This window comes from Pinus tabuliformis, chromosome X, assembly GCF_031772625.1.
Source record: "Pinus tabuliformis cultivar Carrire ecotype Pingquan chromosome X, CPIR1, whole genome shotgun sequence".
Lineage (NCBI taxonomy): Eukaryota > Viridiplantae > Streptophyta > Pinopsida > Pinales > Pinaceae > Pinus > Pinus tabuliformis.
The window spans coordinates 825,102,995-825,121,255 of NC_142308.1; the positions used below are offsets into that span (position 1 = coordinate 825,102,995).

At 35.3% G+C, this 18,261-nt stretch overlaps 1 pseudogene; it reads left to right on the forward strand.

The window, feature by feature from the left end:
* Nucleotides 1–17,598, forward strand: part of LOC149142311 (DNA replication licensing factor MCM4-like) — a 158,961-nt pseudogene extending 141,363 nt beyond the window's left edge.
* The last annotated feature ends 663 nt before the right edge of the window (nucleotides 17,599–18,261 follow it).

An 18,261-nucleotide genomic window follows, 5' to 3' on the forward strand; every position in this document is an offset into this window, starting at 1 on the left:
CATAGTTATATATGTATTTGATGAAACTAAACTATATGTCCCTTATATAGCCTTATTCCTTAACTAAACCGCTAGGTTCTCCCTTAGTCATTACCAAAAGAACAACCAGAGGATGAGAATCTGTAACGTCTAGGATGCTAAGAACCTAGGCGACAGGGGTGCTAGAAAATTCAAGGAATTTGTTGTGGTCCCTTTCTTTTACTTTGTCTCTAGATGAATATGATATAAATATGATTCCCATTTCAAATGTGGATATTCTTAAATTTTAGTTTGGAAATTCATAAACTACATAGGCTTCAATCCTAAGGATCATACTAGGCTTCAATTCTAAGGATCCTTAGTAAAGTAGATGTATATACAAGTTTGGTTAATGAACATCATGTCTATTTGCATTTTGGAATGGTGATATCTCATGTGTTATTGAGTTGACCCTGGGCACAGGTGTGACTAGAAAATTCCAGTGTTTGTGTGTCATTTGGAAATAAATAAGGTTTTAATTCTACATGAATACAAAAATTGAAGGATATATTTTTTTCATAGTTGGTTGATGATTGTGAATTTGTACATACTTGGGCTAGTTGCATAAACTCCCACCACTAGTAGAAAATGGTGAAATTAGTGATCAGGTGACTAAAAAATTTAGTCACCACAACCTTTCCAATTGAAATAACACCAAAAAATAGCAATATTAAGAGACCCAACTAAAAACGACTAACATAAATGACTAATCTAGTCTAGGGATAAAATATACGACTAGATAATAAGTGACCCAACTAAAAAAGACTAAATTAAATGACTAATTTAGTCGAGTTCTAAAATATATGACTAAATAATAAGTGACAAAACTAGAAATGATTAATAGCCCAAGAATAAAAATACGACCAACTAACAACTACAACAAGTATATGAAGTAGTCATTTATGATAATCATTTTTAATTGTCACTCTCAGAATGGAAAATTGAAATTTTGATATTGAAGTGTTACATTTCATTAATTTTTAACATTGCATATGGATTCAAAGACCCCCTCTGAATCCATCTGCAGTGTTAAAATTTAGAGACAAAGTGATCTCTAAATCCATATGTAGTGTTAAAATTTAGTGACAAACAGGTCTCTAAATTTGTTTGCAATGCTAAAATTTAAATAGATGGATTCAATTGACAAAAATGTAGAATTAAAATAACTAATCATGAATTCACTTTTTGTTGTATTAAAACTTCTGAAATATCTTCAATATAAGATCCAAGCAAAAAGTTCCAAGCATTCAATGTTTTATTAAACTTGACAGAATTATATCCATTTCATATTTTCCAGTGTAAAAATATTCCATCTTTTCTTTAACTTAATAACAATATACGAGTGAAAATTCACTTACATATTGATACCTCTTAACCATACATTTTCTATTGATACCTCTTAACCATACATTTTTTAAATTTAAAGAAAACCTTAATTCCTTCCTATTCATTTTATATTCAAGATTAAAATAAATCCAAACTGATCCAACAAACACATATTGGTGGCAATAAATTACCTTTTATACATGAATATAATAGTTAAAAAGATTATTTTTCTCAAAAAAAACTTTTAAGATAATATAAAAAAATAATTTACAAATTAATTCATCGAAAATATTGGAGGGAATGATTTATCTTATACAATCGACCAAGAGAAGTGGTGTGAGGAATTTGAAACATGAAATTGGAATAAGAATGAGGAGTGCTCTTGAACTATGGTTGTTGACCATTTTTCTGCGCACTAAATTGTGAGGCTCAGTGTAAAAGCGCGGCTCAACGTAAAGGGGTTGTGGATATCAGATCTGCAAAATTTTCGCCATAGGGGTGGGTGAAAGTCGTAGGTGAACGTCATGAGGGGAGATGTACCATCATTTATCTGAAACTGTTGACGCTCAACATATACAGTGAAAAAGAAGCAACGACGCTATATCCCAACAAATTTTGTGATTTGTTCCTTGGGTTGTGCAGGTTTGAAGTCATGAAGTGTTAAAAAGACTTCATTAGTATTCAGGCAGGGCCTTCCATTGATAAAAACAAAGGACTTGGTGTTTGCCATGTAGAAGTCCTAGAACGCATCAGGATCTCCACAGGTTCTCTTAGTTGCCATCAAAATACCAAAGACAAAGAGGATGATCATAGTGGTTTTGTATAGAGGTAACAAAAATATCTACAATGTCGTGTTTTCCAACTAAAAACTACATCACTGCCTTTACAACCAATAGTTATCAATAACTTCAATCTTATAAAAAACACTCCAACAATATGGAGACTCAACATCAATCCCTTGAAAAACTCAAAATATGAAAGAATGGCTTGAAATAGAGGAAACAAAAGAGTCAATGCAAATTAAATAACTAGAATAGTTGGATTCTTTCAGATTTTGTAGCAGAATTACTCTCATAACCTAAAACCAACAAAGATGTGTCTTTATAAATTTCTCTGCTTGGAGATGTGGTTGTTTCTTCAGGCCACTCAAGTTTGTATGATGCAGGGAAGCTTGTCTCAAACTACTTAATTTCAACTATATTAAAGTTCACTAGTTGGAATATGGATGCATTCCTCACAATGTTGGGATGGCATTGTATTTCCTTTTAAATTCTTGATTATCATTGCAACTTCCCAAATCGCAGTAATCTTTCTTTGGGATATGATCGTGAACATTTTTTCTTTGTATTAATTGTTAAGCTTGTGAAGCCCTACAATTGCTGATTGATCTCCTCAAACCCAAGATGAAGAGGACGCTCACAGTGGCTTTGTACAAAGGTCACAAAAATATCTACAATGTTGTTCTTTCCAACTCAAAACTACATCATGATATTTACACACAATAGTTATCAATAACTTCAATCTTATAAAAAACACTCCAACAATATGGAGACTGAACATCAATCCCTTGAAAAGCTCAAAACATGAAAGAATGGCTTGAAATAGAGGAAAAAAAACTCAACGCAAATTAAATAACCAGAATAGTTGGATTCTTTCAGATTTTGTAGCAGAATTCCTCTCATAACCTAATACCAGCAAAGATGTGTCTTTATAAAGCACTCTTCTTGGAGATGTGGTTGTTTCCTCAAGCCACTCAAGTTTGTATGAGTGCAGGGAAGCTTGTCTCAACCTACTTGATTTGAACTGTTTAAATTTTGCTAGATGGAAGATGGATGCATTCCTAACAGTGTTGGGATGCAGAAAAAAAAAAAGAAAAAGAAAAAGAAAAAGAAAAAGAAAAAGAAAAAGAAAAAGAAAAAAAAAAAAAACTCAACGCAAATTAAATAACCATAATATTTGGATTCTTTCAGATTTTGTAACAGAATTCCTCTCATAACATAATACTAGCAAAGACATGTCTTTATAAAGTGCTTTGCTTGTAGATGTGGTTGTCTCCTTAGGCCACTCAAGTTTGTATGAGTGCAGGGAAGCTTGTCTCAACCTACTTGATTTGAATTGTTTAAAGTCCGCTAGCTGGAAGATGGATGCATTCCTCAGTGTTGGGATGCCATTGTATTTCCTTTTAAATGCTTGACTATCTTTTCAACTTCTCAACTGGAATTTATCTTTCTTTGGGATCTGATTGTGAACATTCTGTCTCTGTATTAATTTTTAAGCTTGTGAAGCCCTACAACTGCTGACTGATCTCCTCAGTACTCACAGGTGCACATTTCTTTCTAGTTCTTACTTTACCTCAAACTCATTTAAAGAAGTTAAGCATTGTTTTCTCTTTTGAGCTTGGAATCTTCCAATTAACCAACAATATAACCATGCTTGCAGCTGGATGAGTTTCATTATGTTTATGATTTTTTGTTGGTGAAGCTTAGGCATCTAATGGAATGTCAAGAATCTAATGGAATGTCATGCTTATTATGTATCCATGTTCAAAATTGCCAATAAAGCCAAATCAAAATGTTGTTGAACTGGGAGGACAATAAAATTGTGGGCATTCCGAGTCCCATGAACCTTGTTAATTGCCAATAAAAGGTTTATACCTATGACATATTTAAAAATGACAAAATTGAATGCTTCACTAACTCATCATGAAATTAGTAAATCTACCCAACCAAACATTGGCCAGGAAAAAATGTTGAACTTTTTATTGAAGTAGAAGATACCTTTAACAATCTAATAACATCAATATATAGATTTGAATGTAAGATGTGAAGACACATCACACATTTCAAGACGAAGAAACCAATATCTTTCCCGTCCATGTGATTTGTTACTCCTTGATCATAAAATAGACTCTGATCATATTTATTATCTCCATATTTTGGATTGTTCAATGGATTTGTTCTCCTACTGTCTCCCTGCAATTTAATTCTATTGTACAGGTGGCCTTTGTCACTCCCCAAATCATTGTTATCAAACATACCGCATTGAGGATCTGGGGCAAGCCACCTCATTAAGGATATCAATTCATTTTTTTTCTAGATCAAGTTAATTTTAGGATAACAATGGTATGTTTTATGTTTAGAGAAATTTTACTTCAATTTCTTTATTAGCCCAATATCAATATCCAGTTTATCAATCACATCAACATGATGGTAAAATGCAGATAGAACATAAACAATAATAGTAGAATACTAACCAAGACAAGAGGACACAAGATATGGCACTAGCCAAGGACAAACCCCAATGTGGGGAAACCCTTGATCAATTCTTCTTATAATTCTTCAAAAGTTCAGCAGAGAGAGAAAGTACAATGTATAATATTCACTTGTCCAATTACATTGAAAATTTGATCAGTCAAACAACAAAAACAAAAATCCCTAACCAGAAAGTCAACGTTGGTCAACAGGGTAGAATTCTATCTTAATTCAGCTCGGTCAAACCTAGTCAATTTCTACCTCCAACAACAAGTCCAATCAGCCCAAAAACAATCCGAAAAATTCCAGTCAAACCTAGTCAACAAACGTCAATGTTGTAGCCAGCCCTAGCATAGTCAATGCTAGTCAAACAAGAATCAAAGTTGCCTCAGATTTCAAGCCCAAAATTACGGCCTACTCAAACAGAAATCCTCAACCCAAAATCTCACCAAAACATGTCAACGATTGGTCAACGCAAGTCAAAACATCCTCTACAATTTTGGTCAACTCTAGTCAACAGCTGAAACAGAAAACCCTTCCTTTCATTCGCATGTGTGGAGAGCAACCTCTTAATTTTGTACCCAATCAATGAAGGAGAGAGAAGATGTGAGTGAGTGAAGTGTCCAAAATGAGGAGTAGGCATCATCTATTTATATGCAAACGTTGAGGATGAAAAGACGTGACTGTTAGGCTTCTGAGCCTACATGAATTTGTTGGCCGACCTTGACAATTTGTCCATAATCAAAATAAATTCATAATTCCATTGTACATGTGAGAATGGGATGATTTTTAGATCAATCCTACACCTCTCGGAGAGAGGAATCCAAGAAAAATATGAGATGCCTCCTATGAGCTGTCAAATATGAAGTTTTTCCCTAGTTGCCAAAATTAACATTCCCTCTAACTACACCTGTAAAACTATCTAAAAATTTGTACCATCATTGTCTCTGCTCTGCTCTGATGAAATATAAAGAAAGAAGAAATGATCAAGAATGTATCATACCATTCTCCACTGACCTAAAGTCAGCCTCTAATAATAGGGAGTGTGTCATACCACTCTTAATCGACCCAAAGTCAGTTTCCATTGATCCCAGATCAATATCAACATCCTAGCATAAGGAGTACAGTAATACACGATGCGTCCATTAGCACTACTATGGTACCTATCCCCATTTCCCTGCTCATTTTCTAGATGAGAGGTACTTCCCATGAGTCTCGGACTATATGGGTAGGATGTGCTGGCAGGAGAAGGTGAACCACTCATCCTGCTCATATGCCATACGAGAAGGTGAACCATTCATCCTATGCGTATGCCACCATGGGGTATCACAAGGGAAGGTGAACCGCTCACCCTATACATTGCACACCCTTAGGGGAAGGTGAACCACTCACCCTATGGTTTCTTATCACTCCAAGAAGTACCCCAATCCCCTTGGAGCTCCCAGAGCTCAACATCCATCTCATATGGGACCCTCATAAGAGGGTCTCTCCACAACTCCAAGTCGTTCACGGAAGGTTGAGAATTTGACCTTCCCAAGGGGCTTTGTAAGGATATCGAAGACCTGATCATCAGTCCCAATGTGTTGGAGCCTTATTTTTTCCCGTTGTACCATATCTCGAATAAAGTGGTACATGATATCAATATGCTTGGAGTGGTCATGAACCATGAGATTCTCTGAAAGATGAATCCCACTTTGGTTGTCGCAGAAGATCATGGTGGTATCTAGCACATATCCAAATAGCTCACTAAAGAGCTTCCTCAACCAAACAACTTCACAGAATGCCAAACTAGTAGTAATGTATTCAACCTTAATGGTGCTCAAGGAAACTGACTTCTGCTTCCTACTCATCCATGATATCGAAGCATAACCTAGAGAGAAGAAACATCAAGATGTGCTTTTACGATCCACCACACTACCAAATCAGTCTGCATCAGAGTAACCATGGAGCCTCATATTCCTGGCAGTGTATCTCATTCCATAAGTGATTGTGCCTTGAAGATATCTCAAGAGATTCTTGGCAGCAATCCAATGTATTTGATGAGGCTCGACCATAAACTGGCTCAATGTATTCACTGCAAAACATATGTCTGGATGGGAGTTCACCAAGAACATCAGGGCCTCGACGAGTTGACGTACTCAGAAAGATTTCCCAAATCGAGCCCAACAAAAATTCTACATAACTTCTTGAAGTTAAGTTCCATCGGAGTAGTCACGCACTTATAGTCCAGCATCCCAAATCTTCCAAGTATCTTCACAATTTCTTTTCCTTGAGAAAGGAAAATCTCGCCTTACTTTTTCTAGACCTCCAATTCTAGGAAGTAATGCATCAGTCCTAGGTCCTCCATCTCGGATTCGGAAGCCAACTCCCTCTTACATTGATGAATAAGAGGATCTGCACCTATCAGAAAGAGATCATCCACATAGAGTACCACGATGAGAGCTCTATCATTCTCAACCTTAAAGTAAAGGTTTGGATTATCTTCACTTCTTGTAATCCCAACTTCATTAGATATCTATCAATCCTCTCATACCAAGCCTCGGGTGCTTGCTTCAACCCATAGAGGGATTTCTTCAACCTGCATACATGTGTCTGATGATCTTGAACTTCGAACCCCTCAGGTTGTTTTACATAGACTTCCTCCTTAAGTGAACCATGCAAAAAGGTAGTCTTGACATCCATCTTATGAAGATTCCATCCTTGCGAGGAAGCAAGGGCTATAATTGAATGGATGGTGGCATAGTGGGAAACAAGTGCAAATATCTCACCATAATCTACACCTTCCTTTTGAGAGAAGCCTCGAGCAACGAATCTGGCCTTGAACTTTTCAACACTTTCATAAGCTCCATTTTTGATCTTGAAGAGCCATTTTGAGGTGACAAAGGATTTGTCCTTAGGTCTAGGGACCACATCCCAGACATCATTCTTTATAATCAACATACTCTTTGTTCATTGCATCCTTACAAACTTGGTGTTTGGCAGCTTCTTCGAATGTGCAAGGCTTAGATTGAACAATGGTGCTCATAGCCGTTAAGTACCCTTGGTACCTATTCAACCTCTTGATTTCACGAAATGTCCCCCTACCATGTCTCTCGGCATCTTTGGAGTCTCCGTACGCCATGAGGGTATCCTTTTCAAGGAGTAGGGCTCATGAGGGGGTGGATCAATGGGATCAATTGGTCCCTCAACATCGGGCATCTTCTCATCCTGCAGTTCGCCCTGCTTTCTGGAATCTGCTTCTTTGTCCTTCCTTGGAAGAGGAAGGTTACTAAACTTCCCAAAGGCATCATCCTCATCAAAAGTGACATCATAACTTATCTCCACTTTTCTTTGACTAGGCACATAGATTCTATATGCCTTAGAAGTTTCACTATAGCCCACAAATGTTCCTTTCTTCCCAAAAGCATCCAATTTGCTTCTCTTTTCTTTCAGCACATGAAAATATACGGGGCTACCAAAATTTCTGAAGTGCGAAACATCAGGTTTCTTACGAGTGAAAAATTCTTTAGGAGTTTTGGAGTCCAATGGTTGATGAAGAAATATTTTTTGAACATACACGATGGTATTTGCAGCGTCGGCTCGTAAGAACTTCAAAAGGATTTGATCATGAAGCATGGCACGAGTGGCTTCTATGATGGAATGGTTCTTCCTTTCAGCAACACCATCTTTCTTAGGAGTATATGTGGTAGTAGTCTCCCTCTTAACGCAAGCTTCTCTATAATAATATTTGAACTCATTTGATTCATATTCAGTTCCATTATCGGTCCTCAATATTTTGATCTTCCTAGTTTGATTTTCGACCAAAGCTTTGAAAGAATGGAACCATGATAATACTTCATCCTTCTTCTTCAAGAAATATATCCAAGTCTCGCGAGAGAAATCATCCATAAATGTGGCATAATATAAATATCCTCCCAATGAGTTCACAGGCATTGCACCAAATAGATCAGAATGAATCAATTGCAATATGTCAGTAGTCTTGCTATCACTTGAGGGGAATGGTCCCCTTGTATGCTTTCCTTCAGCACACCCCTGAAAAACACCTTCATGTTCTACTTTAAGTTTAGGAATACTTGTCACCATCTTCCTCGCATTGGGTAGAGCCTTATAATGTAGATGAGCAAACCTCCGGTGCCATAATTTAGATTGAAGTGATGTGTTGCAAGACATAGCTCCCAATGGGCTTCCTCCAACTTGATATAGGCTATCAACCCTAAAGCCAAGTGTAAATGAATCTTTGAAATTTTTATTCCACACACATACCTTTCCATTGATGAATGCCACCTTGAATCCTTTGTCCTCCATCGCTAAGATAGATACCAGGTTCTTCTTTAGATCGGGTACATATAGTACTTCTTGTAGATGAATGGTATTACCCTGATTCAATTGAAGAGTAACATTCCCAACTCCTTTCATGGGATAGGTGGCATTGTCTCCAAAGATAATTTCTAAATTTGTATCCCTTTCAATCAAATTTGAAAGAGCTTCCTTATACCCAGTGAAGTGCCTTGAGGCACCATTATCAATCAACCAATTTCCCAAAGTGTCCGGAGGAGATGCAGTAGAAAAGGAATATATAAGATTATTTCTTTTTGCTTGTTATCAACAACATTAGATTCATTATATCTGGTATTTCTTGATCTCTTCGGAGGGAAAATGTTTCCTCGATGAGAAGTAGGAGCATTCCTTTTTCCTTGGTTGTTGAATCTGTCATTCCTTTGATTGTTGTTGCCCTTTAAATTTTTGTTGTTGTGGTTGTCATCATCACGAGGTGTATCCATTCTATTAGAACACTCCCTAGCATAGTGACCAAACTTGTTGGAAATGAAACATCTTCTCTTCCTTCCATTTTTTAAACACAACCTTCCTTGACATTGCTTCTTTGAACCTGCATTGTTCTTCTTTTTAGCATGAGCGAAGATTGCAATAGGACCATTCCTATTTGAAGGCATATCTAGTTCCATCATCCTTGTTTCTTCTTGAGAGAATCTAGTCAGCAATTCTTCAAAACTTGGAATCTTGTCGTTATTAAGAATAGTAGTGTTGAACACGTGCCATTCATGAGGGAGTCCTCCAAGGGCAATGAGGGTAAGATCCCTATTAGCAATAGCTTCTACAATCGAAAGAAGATAATTTTTTATCTCTGTAATCCTCATGAAGTAGGATTGAATATATTCATTTCTTCCTTTCTTTATATCCTTCAGCTTGTTCTTGAGGAAAATAATTTGATTTGCATTGCTAGATTTGAACATTCCAACCAACCTATCATAAATCTGCTTTGAAGTGTTCAAATAAAAAATGTAAGCAACTAAATGCTTATGAATAGAATTCCTGATGATCTTCTTGGCTATGAATTCACCCTTCTTGTACTAGGTCTTAGCAATAGTCGGTGTATTAGAAGGAGGTTTTGAAATCTCCATCACATCTTACTATTCTAATGTCAAATCAGGAGACATCTTCCATGCATGATAATCAGACTTATCATGAATCTTATCATTAGAATTGAAGTAGGATGTGGAAGCCATTGAATCTTGTCTTTGATCAATGATTTCTCCTCTTGGTGATTTCTCTTCTCACTCTTGCTGTTTTGTCTTCACCTCATCTCTGATACCATGTTAATTTTAGGATAACAGTGGTATGTTCTATGCTTAGATAAATTTTCATTCAATTTCTTTATCATCCCAATATCAATATCCAATTTAGCAATCACATCAACATGATAGTAAAATGTAGATAGAACATAAAAAATAATAGTAGAAGACTAGCCAAGACAAGAGGACACAAGATATGGCACCAACCAGGGACAAACCCCGATGTGGGGAAACCCTTGATCAATTCTTCTTATAATTCTTCAAAAGTTAAGTAGAGAGAGATGGAGTACAATGTATAATATTCACTTGTCCAATTACAATGAAAATATCATTAGTCAAACAACATAAACAAAAAGCCCTAACCAGAAAGTCAATGTTGTTCAACAAGGAATAATTCTATCTTAATTCAGCTCGGTCAAACCCAGTCAACATCGGCCTCCAACAACAAGTCTAAGCAGCCCAAAAATAGTCCAAAAAAGTCCAGTGAAACCTGGTCAACAAAGGTCATCATTGCAGCTAGCCCTAGCAAAGTTAGCACTGGTAAAACAAGAGTCAAATCTGCCTCAGATTTCATGCCCAGAACTAAGACCTACTCAAACAGAAATCCTCCACCCAAAACTGCACCAAAAAAGGTCAGCGCTTGATCAATGCAAGTCAAAACAGCCTCTGCAGTTTTGGTCAACTCTAGTCAACGACTGAAACAAAAAACCCTTCATATGTGTGGAGAGCAACCTTTGAATTTTGTACCCAATCAATGAAGGAGAGAGAAGATCTGAGAGAGTGAAGTGTCCAAAATGAGGAGGAGGCATCATGTATTTATATGCAAATGTTGAGGATGAATACACATGTCTGTTGGGCTTCTGAGCCTACGTGAGTTTGCTGGCCGACCTTGACAATTTTTCCATAATCAAAATAAATTTATAATTTCGTTTGTACATGTTAGAATGGGATGATATTTCGATCAATCCTACACCTCTTGGAGAGAGGAATCCAAGAAAAATATGAGTTATGAGCTTTCCAATGTGAAGTTTGGCCCTAGTGGCCAAAATTAATAATTTCCTTACCTTCTTCTAGATTACGAAACTAACTTAGGTCGATTTCCTTCTGCAAAACTTGCATTGAGAAACTTTTCCACAATAGCCCAAATCTTGTACACATCTTCAAAATTGCTTAAAAAGCCAAGAGATGCAGTTATACCTCCTACTCAAATTGTCATATTTTTCCTTCATAGCATCCATTGGCCATGGGCTCACAGATAGAAGTATTATTTGAATCCAAAGTTACTTGGTGTTCTGCATAATTTTCCATCAAACAAAGATGACTAAGAAAACCCAAGCCAAGGGAGATCCTATTTCATTCTACAAGTTTCTATACCACTTCTAGATTGATTAGAGTTCCACTATGGTCATACAGATTGAAAGCTACCACTGCACCTCCATTATACTTGATCTTTGGCCCACATATGCGCACAAGATTAAATTAAACAGCCCCCATTTAACTTTTTATCTGTAAACAATGGAAGGAATGATAATTTGAAACAAGAGTTATGACATTATTTTGATGGTTCAGATTTTAGAAAAGGGATCGTGGAGGGTTGTTCTCATCCTGCTTGTAAGTATAGGCTTTGACAAAATTAATTGGGGAAATGCATGCTCAGAAGATACATATGTAGGTACATGATGAATTGTGATCTAAAACCATTATATTTCTTTGTACAATAGTAGCTAAATCATGTGCCTTTAATAGTGCATATTATAATGTACAACACTGATTCTTTTTCGTTTCTCATGAATTCTTCAAGTTGCTACAAAATTGTGTGTATCGAGGTGGCAAAATCTCAGACTTTTCTTGGAGGTGCCATTTTTTTGTTTTTTTGTATGTCAGAAAATCCACATGCCTTAGAGCTCACCAGATTAGAGATGGCCTTTTTACCATCAGTCAAACTTTGACAAGATTAGATGGTAAAACCAGAGATGGGGAGAGACACTACCGTAGATAGCCTACCATTGAACAAAGGAGTATTGGAATATGTCAGTTGCTTTTAAGCATTCACCTCTTCTTTTTAATAGAAAAGTACAGATATTTATTCTCCCTACCACCATTAGAATTTTTTGGATCCTTACAAATACAGGTACAACATTAAATTCACAACATGAAATTTATTAACATGGAATAAGGGTAAACCAGAAATGAGCAAATGGGTTGAATGAAAAACCATTTCCTGACATTGAGGTAGAGGAAGTCAAATGCAAGACCATGGAAATAAAAATATTAAGGGAGTTTAAATAACTTAAATCATGAAATATTTAAGGGAGTTTAAATAACTTTCTGACGTCCACATGAATCTTTCACCATTGAGAAGGCTCAATACAATATTGATCGTAAGCTTGTAACTATTTAATTCTCTACTACTAGATTTGTCTCACATTCATGACAACTTCTCATAAGCTTAGGATATGTAAAGAGTGATTTTTTTTTTAGTAATTTTGACTATTAGTCAATATTGTGATAAGTTGTTAACCTTGTACATATATGATTTTCTCACACTTTATGCCTTTCTTCCCATTATCGAAGACAAAGACATTAAGTGGGTTATTAACTTATTTTTTATGTTTAAAAAATAGTGTACAACAATAAAGCAACAAGGATTTGAAAAATAAGTCAACAAAAGAATGGGAAAAGATTGCAAAATTATGCAAAAACTAAGAAATGTTGTTAGTTTCAATCCAAATTATGATATCACTAGTTATTATTAGGGCTTACTTTTTGTTTTTTAGGGTAAAAATCCTTTGACATGTTATAATTTCATGTATATGCTAAAAATCTCTCTTTGTGAGAGAAAAATATATTTCCCCCTCTCAATAAGAATGGAGGATTAGGTCTTCACCATCACACCATGGATTCTTTTGTTTGATGTGTCTGATGAAACACTGTTTGGAGCAAGCAATTTATTTGAAAAACCATTAGGGGAATTTCGAGGTCTAAAATGGGCCTCCTAAGAAAATTGTACAACAAAAATAAAATTTATAAGAACCAATACGATTCAAGACGATGATGTCAACCATGGAGGATGATTCACCATTTTGGAGTGAAAAAGTAAAAAGATTAAAAAATAATAAAACTAATTTTTTCAACTCGTATTTTCAACTTATCTCCCTAAGTTTTTACTCAAATTTCGAGCGAGAGTACACATTGGATGAAAAATTTAATTACTCATCCAAGGATTACCCTTGTTACATGCTTTTGGTGGACCATGCTACACGAAAAATGAGAAATACATGAAAATATGTGATTGCAAACACATTTTTCATGTATTTTTCATTTTTCGTGTAGTAGGGTCCATCTAAATTATGCAACATGGGTACTCCTTGGATGAGGAATCAAATTATGCATCCAACGAGTGTTTCCACTCAAAATTTGAGTAAACCCATAGGGAGATAAGTTGAAAAAATAGTTTTTTCTTTTTCCCTCTAAAATTTGATAATGTAATCTAATCTTATTTGATTATTTCCACTATTATTTTATAATTTCCTTAGGAGGCCCATTTTAGACCTCAAAATTTCCCTAATGTAACTTTACTTGAGGCTAATTGGAGTTCCAGTTGTCATAGCCTTGAATATTCATAGAGAAGTTGAAGGCCATGACCTTATTATAATACATTTTCTTATTATAGAGTCTAGAAGTCAATCTTAAGGAGAAGTGTTAATAGATATAGTTTTCTCCATTCACTTTGTTGCATTAAACAACAATTTTCTGATGTTGTGTTTGGTGTCTTGGCATCTAAGTCATGAATGATCCCAAATTTTGGCATGAAACAACAAATTTACTATAATATTTGGTCAATAATATTTTATGCAGTCACAAGATTATATATTCACAATTCACTTTATTGAACGTTGATGCCAACTAGCATTACAAATAGGGAGGTAACTTTCTAACAATTACAAATAGGCAAGAATATTTTTTATATTATTGTCAATTTAGATGATCACTTTTTTTCCCTATGGTAGACACAATCTTAAATAGATAGTAAACACTTTGGGTTGGTATATGCAGATGCATAAATATTCTAAGAGCAATCTTGATGGGAACCCTTATATGCTTGTCTAGGGGACTAACATCAGTGTTCAAGATGTTAATCAAGCAGTTCAACATTTTCTTAGGAATTATAGAGACGATCCTTCATATCTTAAGGGAAAATACATGTGGATTTTAATGCAGGTCATAACTGTTTGTGATTTTATGTTTGATCATTCTCCACTTATTAACAGGTTCTACCTGCTATATATTCTTTGGGTGGATGTCTTATATTTTGTGTTGACTACATTTAGTTGACAACCCCTACAGAAAATGGAAGTAGAAGGTGATTCTTTGAACATTGATCCAATGAACACCTTGGATTATGATGAAGACATTTATGGGAAGATGGCTATATACTACCTTGAAGTTCTTGATATTTTTTATATAACTTTGATGGATGTTGGTGTTCTCCTTAAACCTTTATGGGAGAAGCACATATAGGTAGGAAGACTGCAATCCTCTCAAGTTTCATGTGTAAAGTCTATATCTCATTTTCATCTTATGGTTTCATTTGCATGGTGCTTTCAAATTGACCGCCCCAGAAAATTGTATAAAATATTTGTTTTTATTTACATAATTTATTTTGTATTTAGATAAGAATATATAATCTCAAAGATACAGTTAACATGCGAGACTTGAATCCCTTACATAGGTTTTGGTGACTAGTGCATTTTTTTCTGTGCTATCTAATCTCTTTAGCCATTTTGTTCAATGCCCCTTTTTGGTAGAAAATAAGCCTGGGTTGTATTGGCCTTGAAATCTATATTTTGAGAAAATTATTTCAGTGAAAGGGATGATTATACGTTGTATCTCAATAATTCCAAAATCAAAGAGGTATTTTTTAGATGACTTGTTTGTGGCTATGCTCCACCACCAATGCCCGTTGATAGAGGTATTCATCTGCTTGAATGCAACTATAATTTTGTTCCATAGTTATATCTTTTCACTGTATCTTGTGTTTATTCATTCTTTTATAGTTTCTTGCATAGAATAGAGTTTATAATAAAGGGAAAATAATTCAATTTTAGAGTGATGCATCAATGTTCTTGATTTATTCATGCCATTGGAAGCAGTTCCCAACCTCTCTTAGTGAATACTGCTCATTGTCTATGAACATGGTTGTGTCTCAAAAGAGGTTCAAAAATGTAGTTGGAAACTCATGTTTTTACTCATAACCTGACTACTAGGTTGAATTGACGAACCTAGTCGAGGTGGAAGGCCAAAATGTGCTACTATGAACTTCATGACTTTGGATCATAATAGATGTAGGTAACTATCAATATAGTCAAGTTAAATAGTAATTTAGTTGTTGAATTTGCATTATTACAACATTCTCCTTCTCATTTATTTTGGGGTCAGGTTTGCTGACCAACAGATCATAAGGATGAAAGAAAGCCCTGATGACATTCCAAAGGGGGAACCCCACATACAGTCATATTGTTAATGCATGACAAGCTAGTGGATGTTGCCAAACCTGGTGATAGAGTTGAGGTAGACAGTGATTTCCGGAGAAAAAAAAAACGAAAAAAATAAAAATAAATAAATAAATAAATAAAATAAAAAATTGTAGAAAAAAATTTGTTGTGAAAGGAGTTTTGATCATGACTTGTGAATATTTTGTAGGTAACTGGAATCTTCAGGGCCATGAGTGTTAGATTGGGACCAAACTAGAGGATAGTAAAATCCTCTTTTAAGGTATAATCCTGTCCCAAAGTTGTTTTGCATGTGCTTGGATATTTGTTCTTCTTACGATGAATTATAAATGAAAGTTATAAATGTTGTTTGTTTGCAGACTTACATCAACTGCCTTCACTTAAAGAAGGAAGACTAGACACGACTGCAAGATGAAGATCCAATGGAGTGTGATGCCACTAGTGACAACTTTGCTTCTTTTCAAGAAGGCGATATTTCAGCTACTCAGTATGAAGCCAAGGTATAAATTTAGTCTCATCTTCACCTTTTCACCATACTAATACATTTATTGAATTCATTAACATGTATTTCTGATTTTTAGATTGAGAAGTTGAAAGAGCTATCATGGCAGCCTGATATCTACGAGAATTTAACTAGGTTGTTGGCTCTTTATCTCTTTCATTTCTAGTAATTTCTTGTACCTGTACTGTGATCCAACCCTTGAAGTTACTATTGTTGCTGGAAACAACTTTTTGGGGGAATGCCAATAAAGTTAGCCATAGGTGCCACTTTCCATGGTGACATCAACATTTTTCTTGTTGAGGACCTAGGTACGAGTAAGTCTCAACTACTTCAATATGTACACAAGTTGGCTCCTTCAGGTATTTATACAAGTGGTTGAGGAACCTTTGCAGTTGGCTTGACTGCTTATGTGTGAAAGGATCCCGAAGCTAGTGAAATTGTATGTTTAATGACTCTAATGTTGCATCATTGAATATTTTAATAAGCAACAATGGAACTGTCACATCCATTCAAATTCTGGATATGATTAATTTTAAAATTTAATAGGTATTGGAAAGTAGAGTACTATTATTGAGTGACAAAGGAATTTGTTACATAAATGAGTTTGACAAGATGTCATATAATTCTCGAAGCATGCGACATGAGGTGGGATTTCCCTCTTCAAATTAGTTGACTAAATATTATGCATTCGATGGTTTTCTCTTGATCATGCTTACCCAAATTCTATTGTATTTCCTACACTTTTTTGTCATTTCTTAATGTGGTATGCTATTTGAGGTAGGTGATGGAAAAACAAACCATGTTACCTGCCAAGGTTGGGATCATAGAAACCCTTAATGCTAGAACATATGTGTTAGCATGTGCTAATCTTAATGTTTTACACTACAATTAGAGACTTTCAGTCATTGACAATATCTAACTTCCTCCAACATTGCTCTCTAGGTAAATTTTAGTCATTGTTGTGGGCATGGTATGAGTCCTTACGAGTTTTTCTTACTTTTCAAATCCAAAAAATTAATGGTTTACACCTGTAGGTTTGATTTGATTTACTTCGTTCTTGATAAAGCTGAGGAGCAAATTGATTGACACTTTGCAAGGCATCTTGTTGCATTGCATTATGAATAGCTCGAGGTATGGAATTATGTCCACTAATTGGGATGGCTTCATATGATACTTGGAGGGCATTATTCCAGTTTACATGACTGAAATTACATCCTTTTGTGTTACAGGACCTAAGAGTGGACACATTGGATGTATCAACCCTAACTTCATTATATATCAATCATACAATACAACACAGACATCCCAAGATATCTGATGAGGCTATAGAGGATCTTACCCATGGTTATGTTGAAATGTGTTGGAGGATCTTACCTATCAGCTTTATTCTTCTGTAGACCATGGGATTGTGAAGGGTGTCTCTGTTCTTAGTTACTTCAAGGTTTGTTAGTCTGTGTATGTTCACTCGACCATAATTGTCTTTGAGAAAATAACCTTATTAGACTCCAAACCAATTAAATTGCACAAATACGCTAACATAATTTTGGACTTCTTTTTTTTTTTTTTAATTTCTACTATGTGTCTCCATTTAAATTCCTTTTATTGGTGGAATTCTCATTTTGACGTCTGATACGAATCTAATTCTTGATAATGAAGCTCTTTGCAAAGTCCCAATATTTTTAAAATAGCTAATGGCTACCACCAAACATCTAATAATGCCTTGTGCTTGGAAATACCATTGGCGAGAAGGGATGTTTGTGATACATCTTGTGCCCAATCATTCTGGGATCCATAGAACAAATTTTCACCACAACTGTAATGATCTTTTTACTAAGACAATTTCGGTGGGCTTGGCAGGACAATGCATTTCAATGCCATTATTTATAATTTTCTTCAAGCTATAATCTATGATAGACTAAAATGAAAAGATTAATTTCACAGGGTAGTCATTTTTTTGTATTATATCTGAAAGAAGAGTGAAGTTTCAAGAAATGAAGAAAATTGTTTATAGAGGCTAACATGAATTTCTCTAGTATGGATATGAGCCTTGAACTTGGATA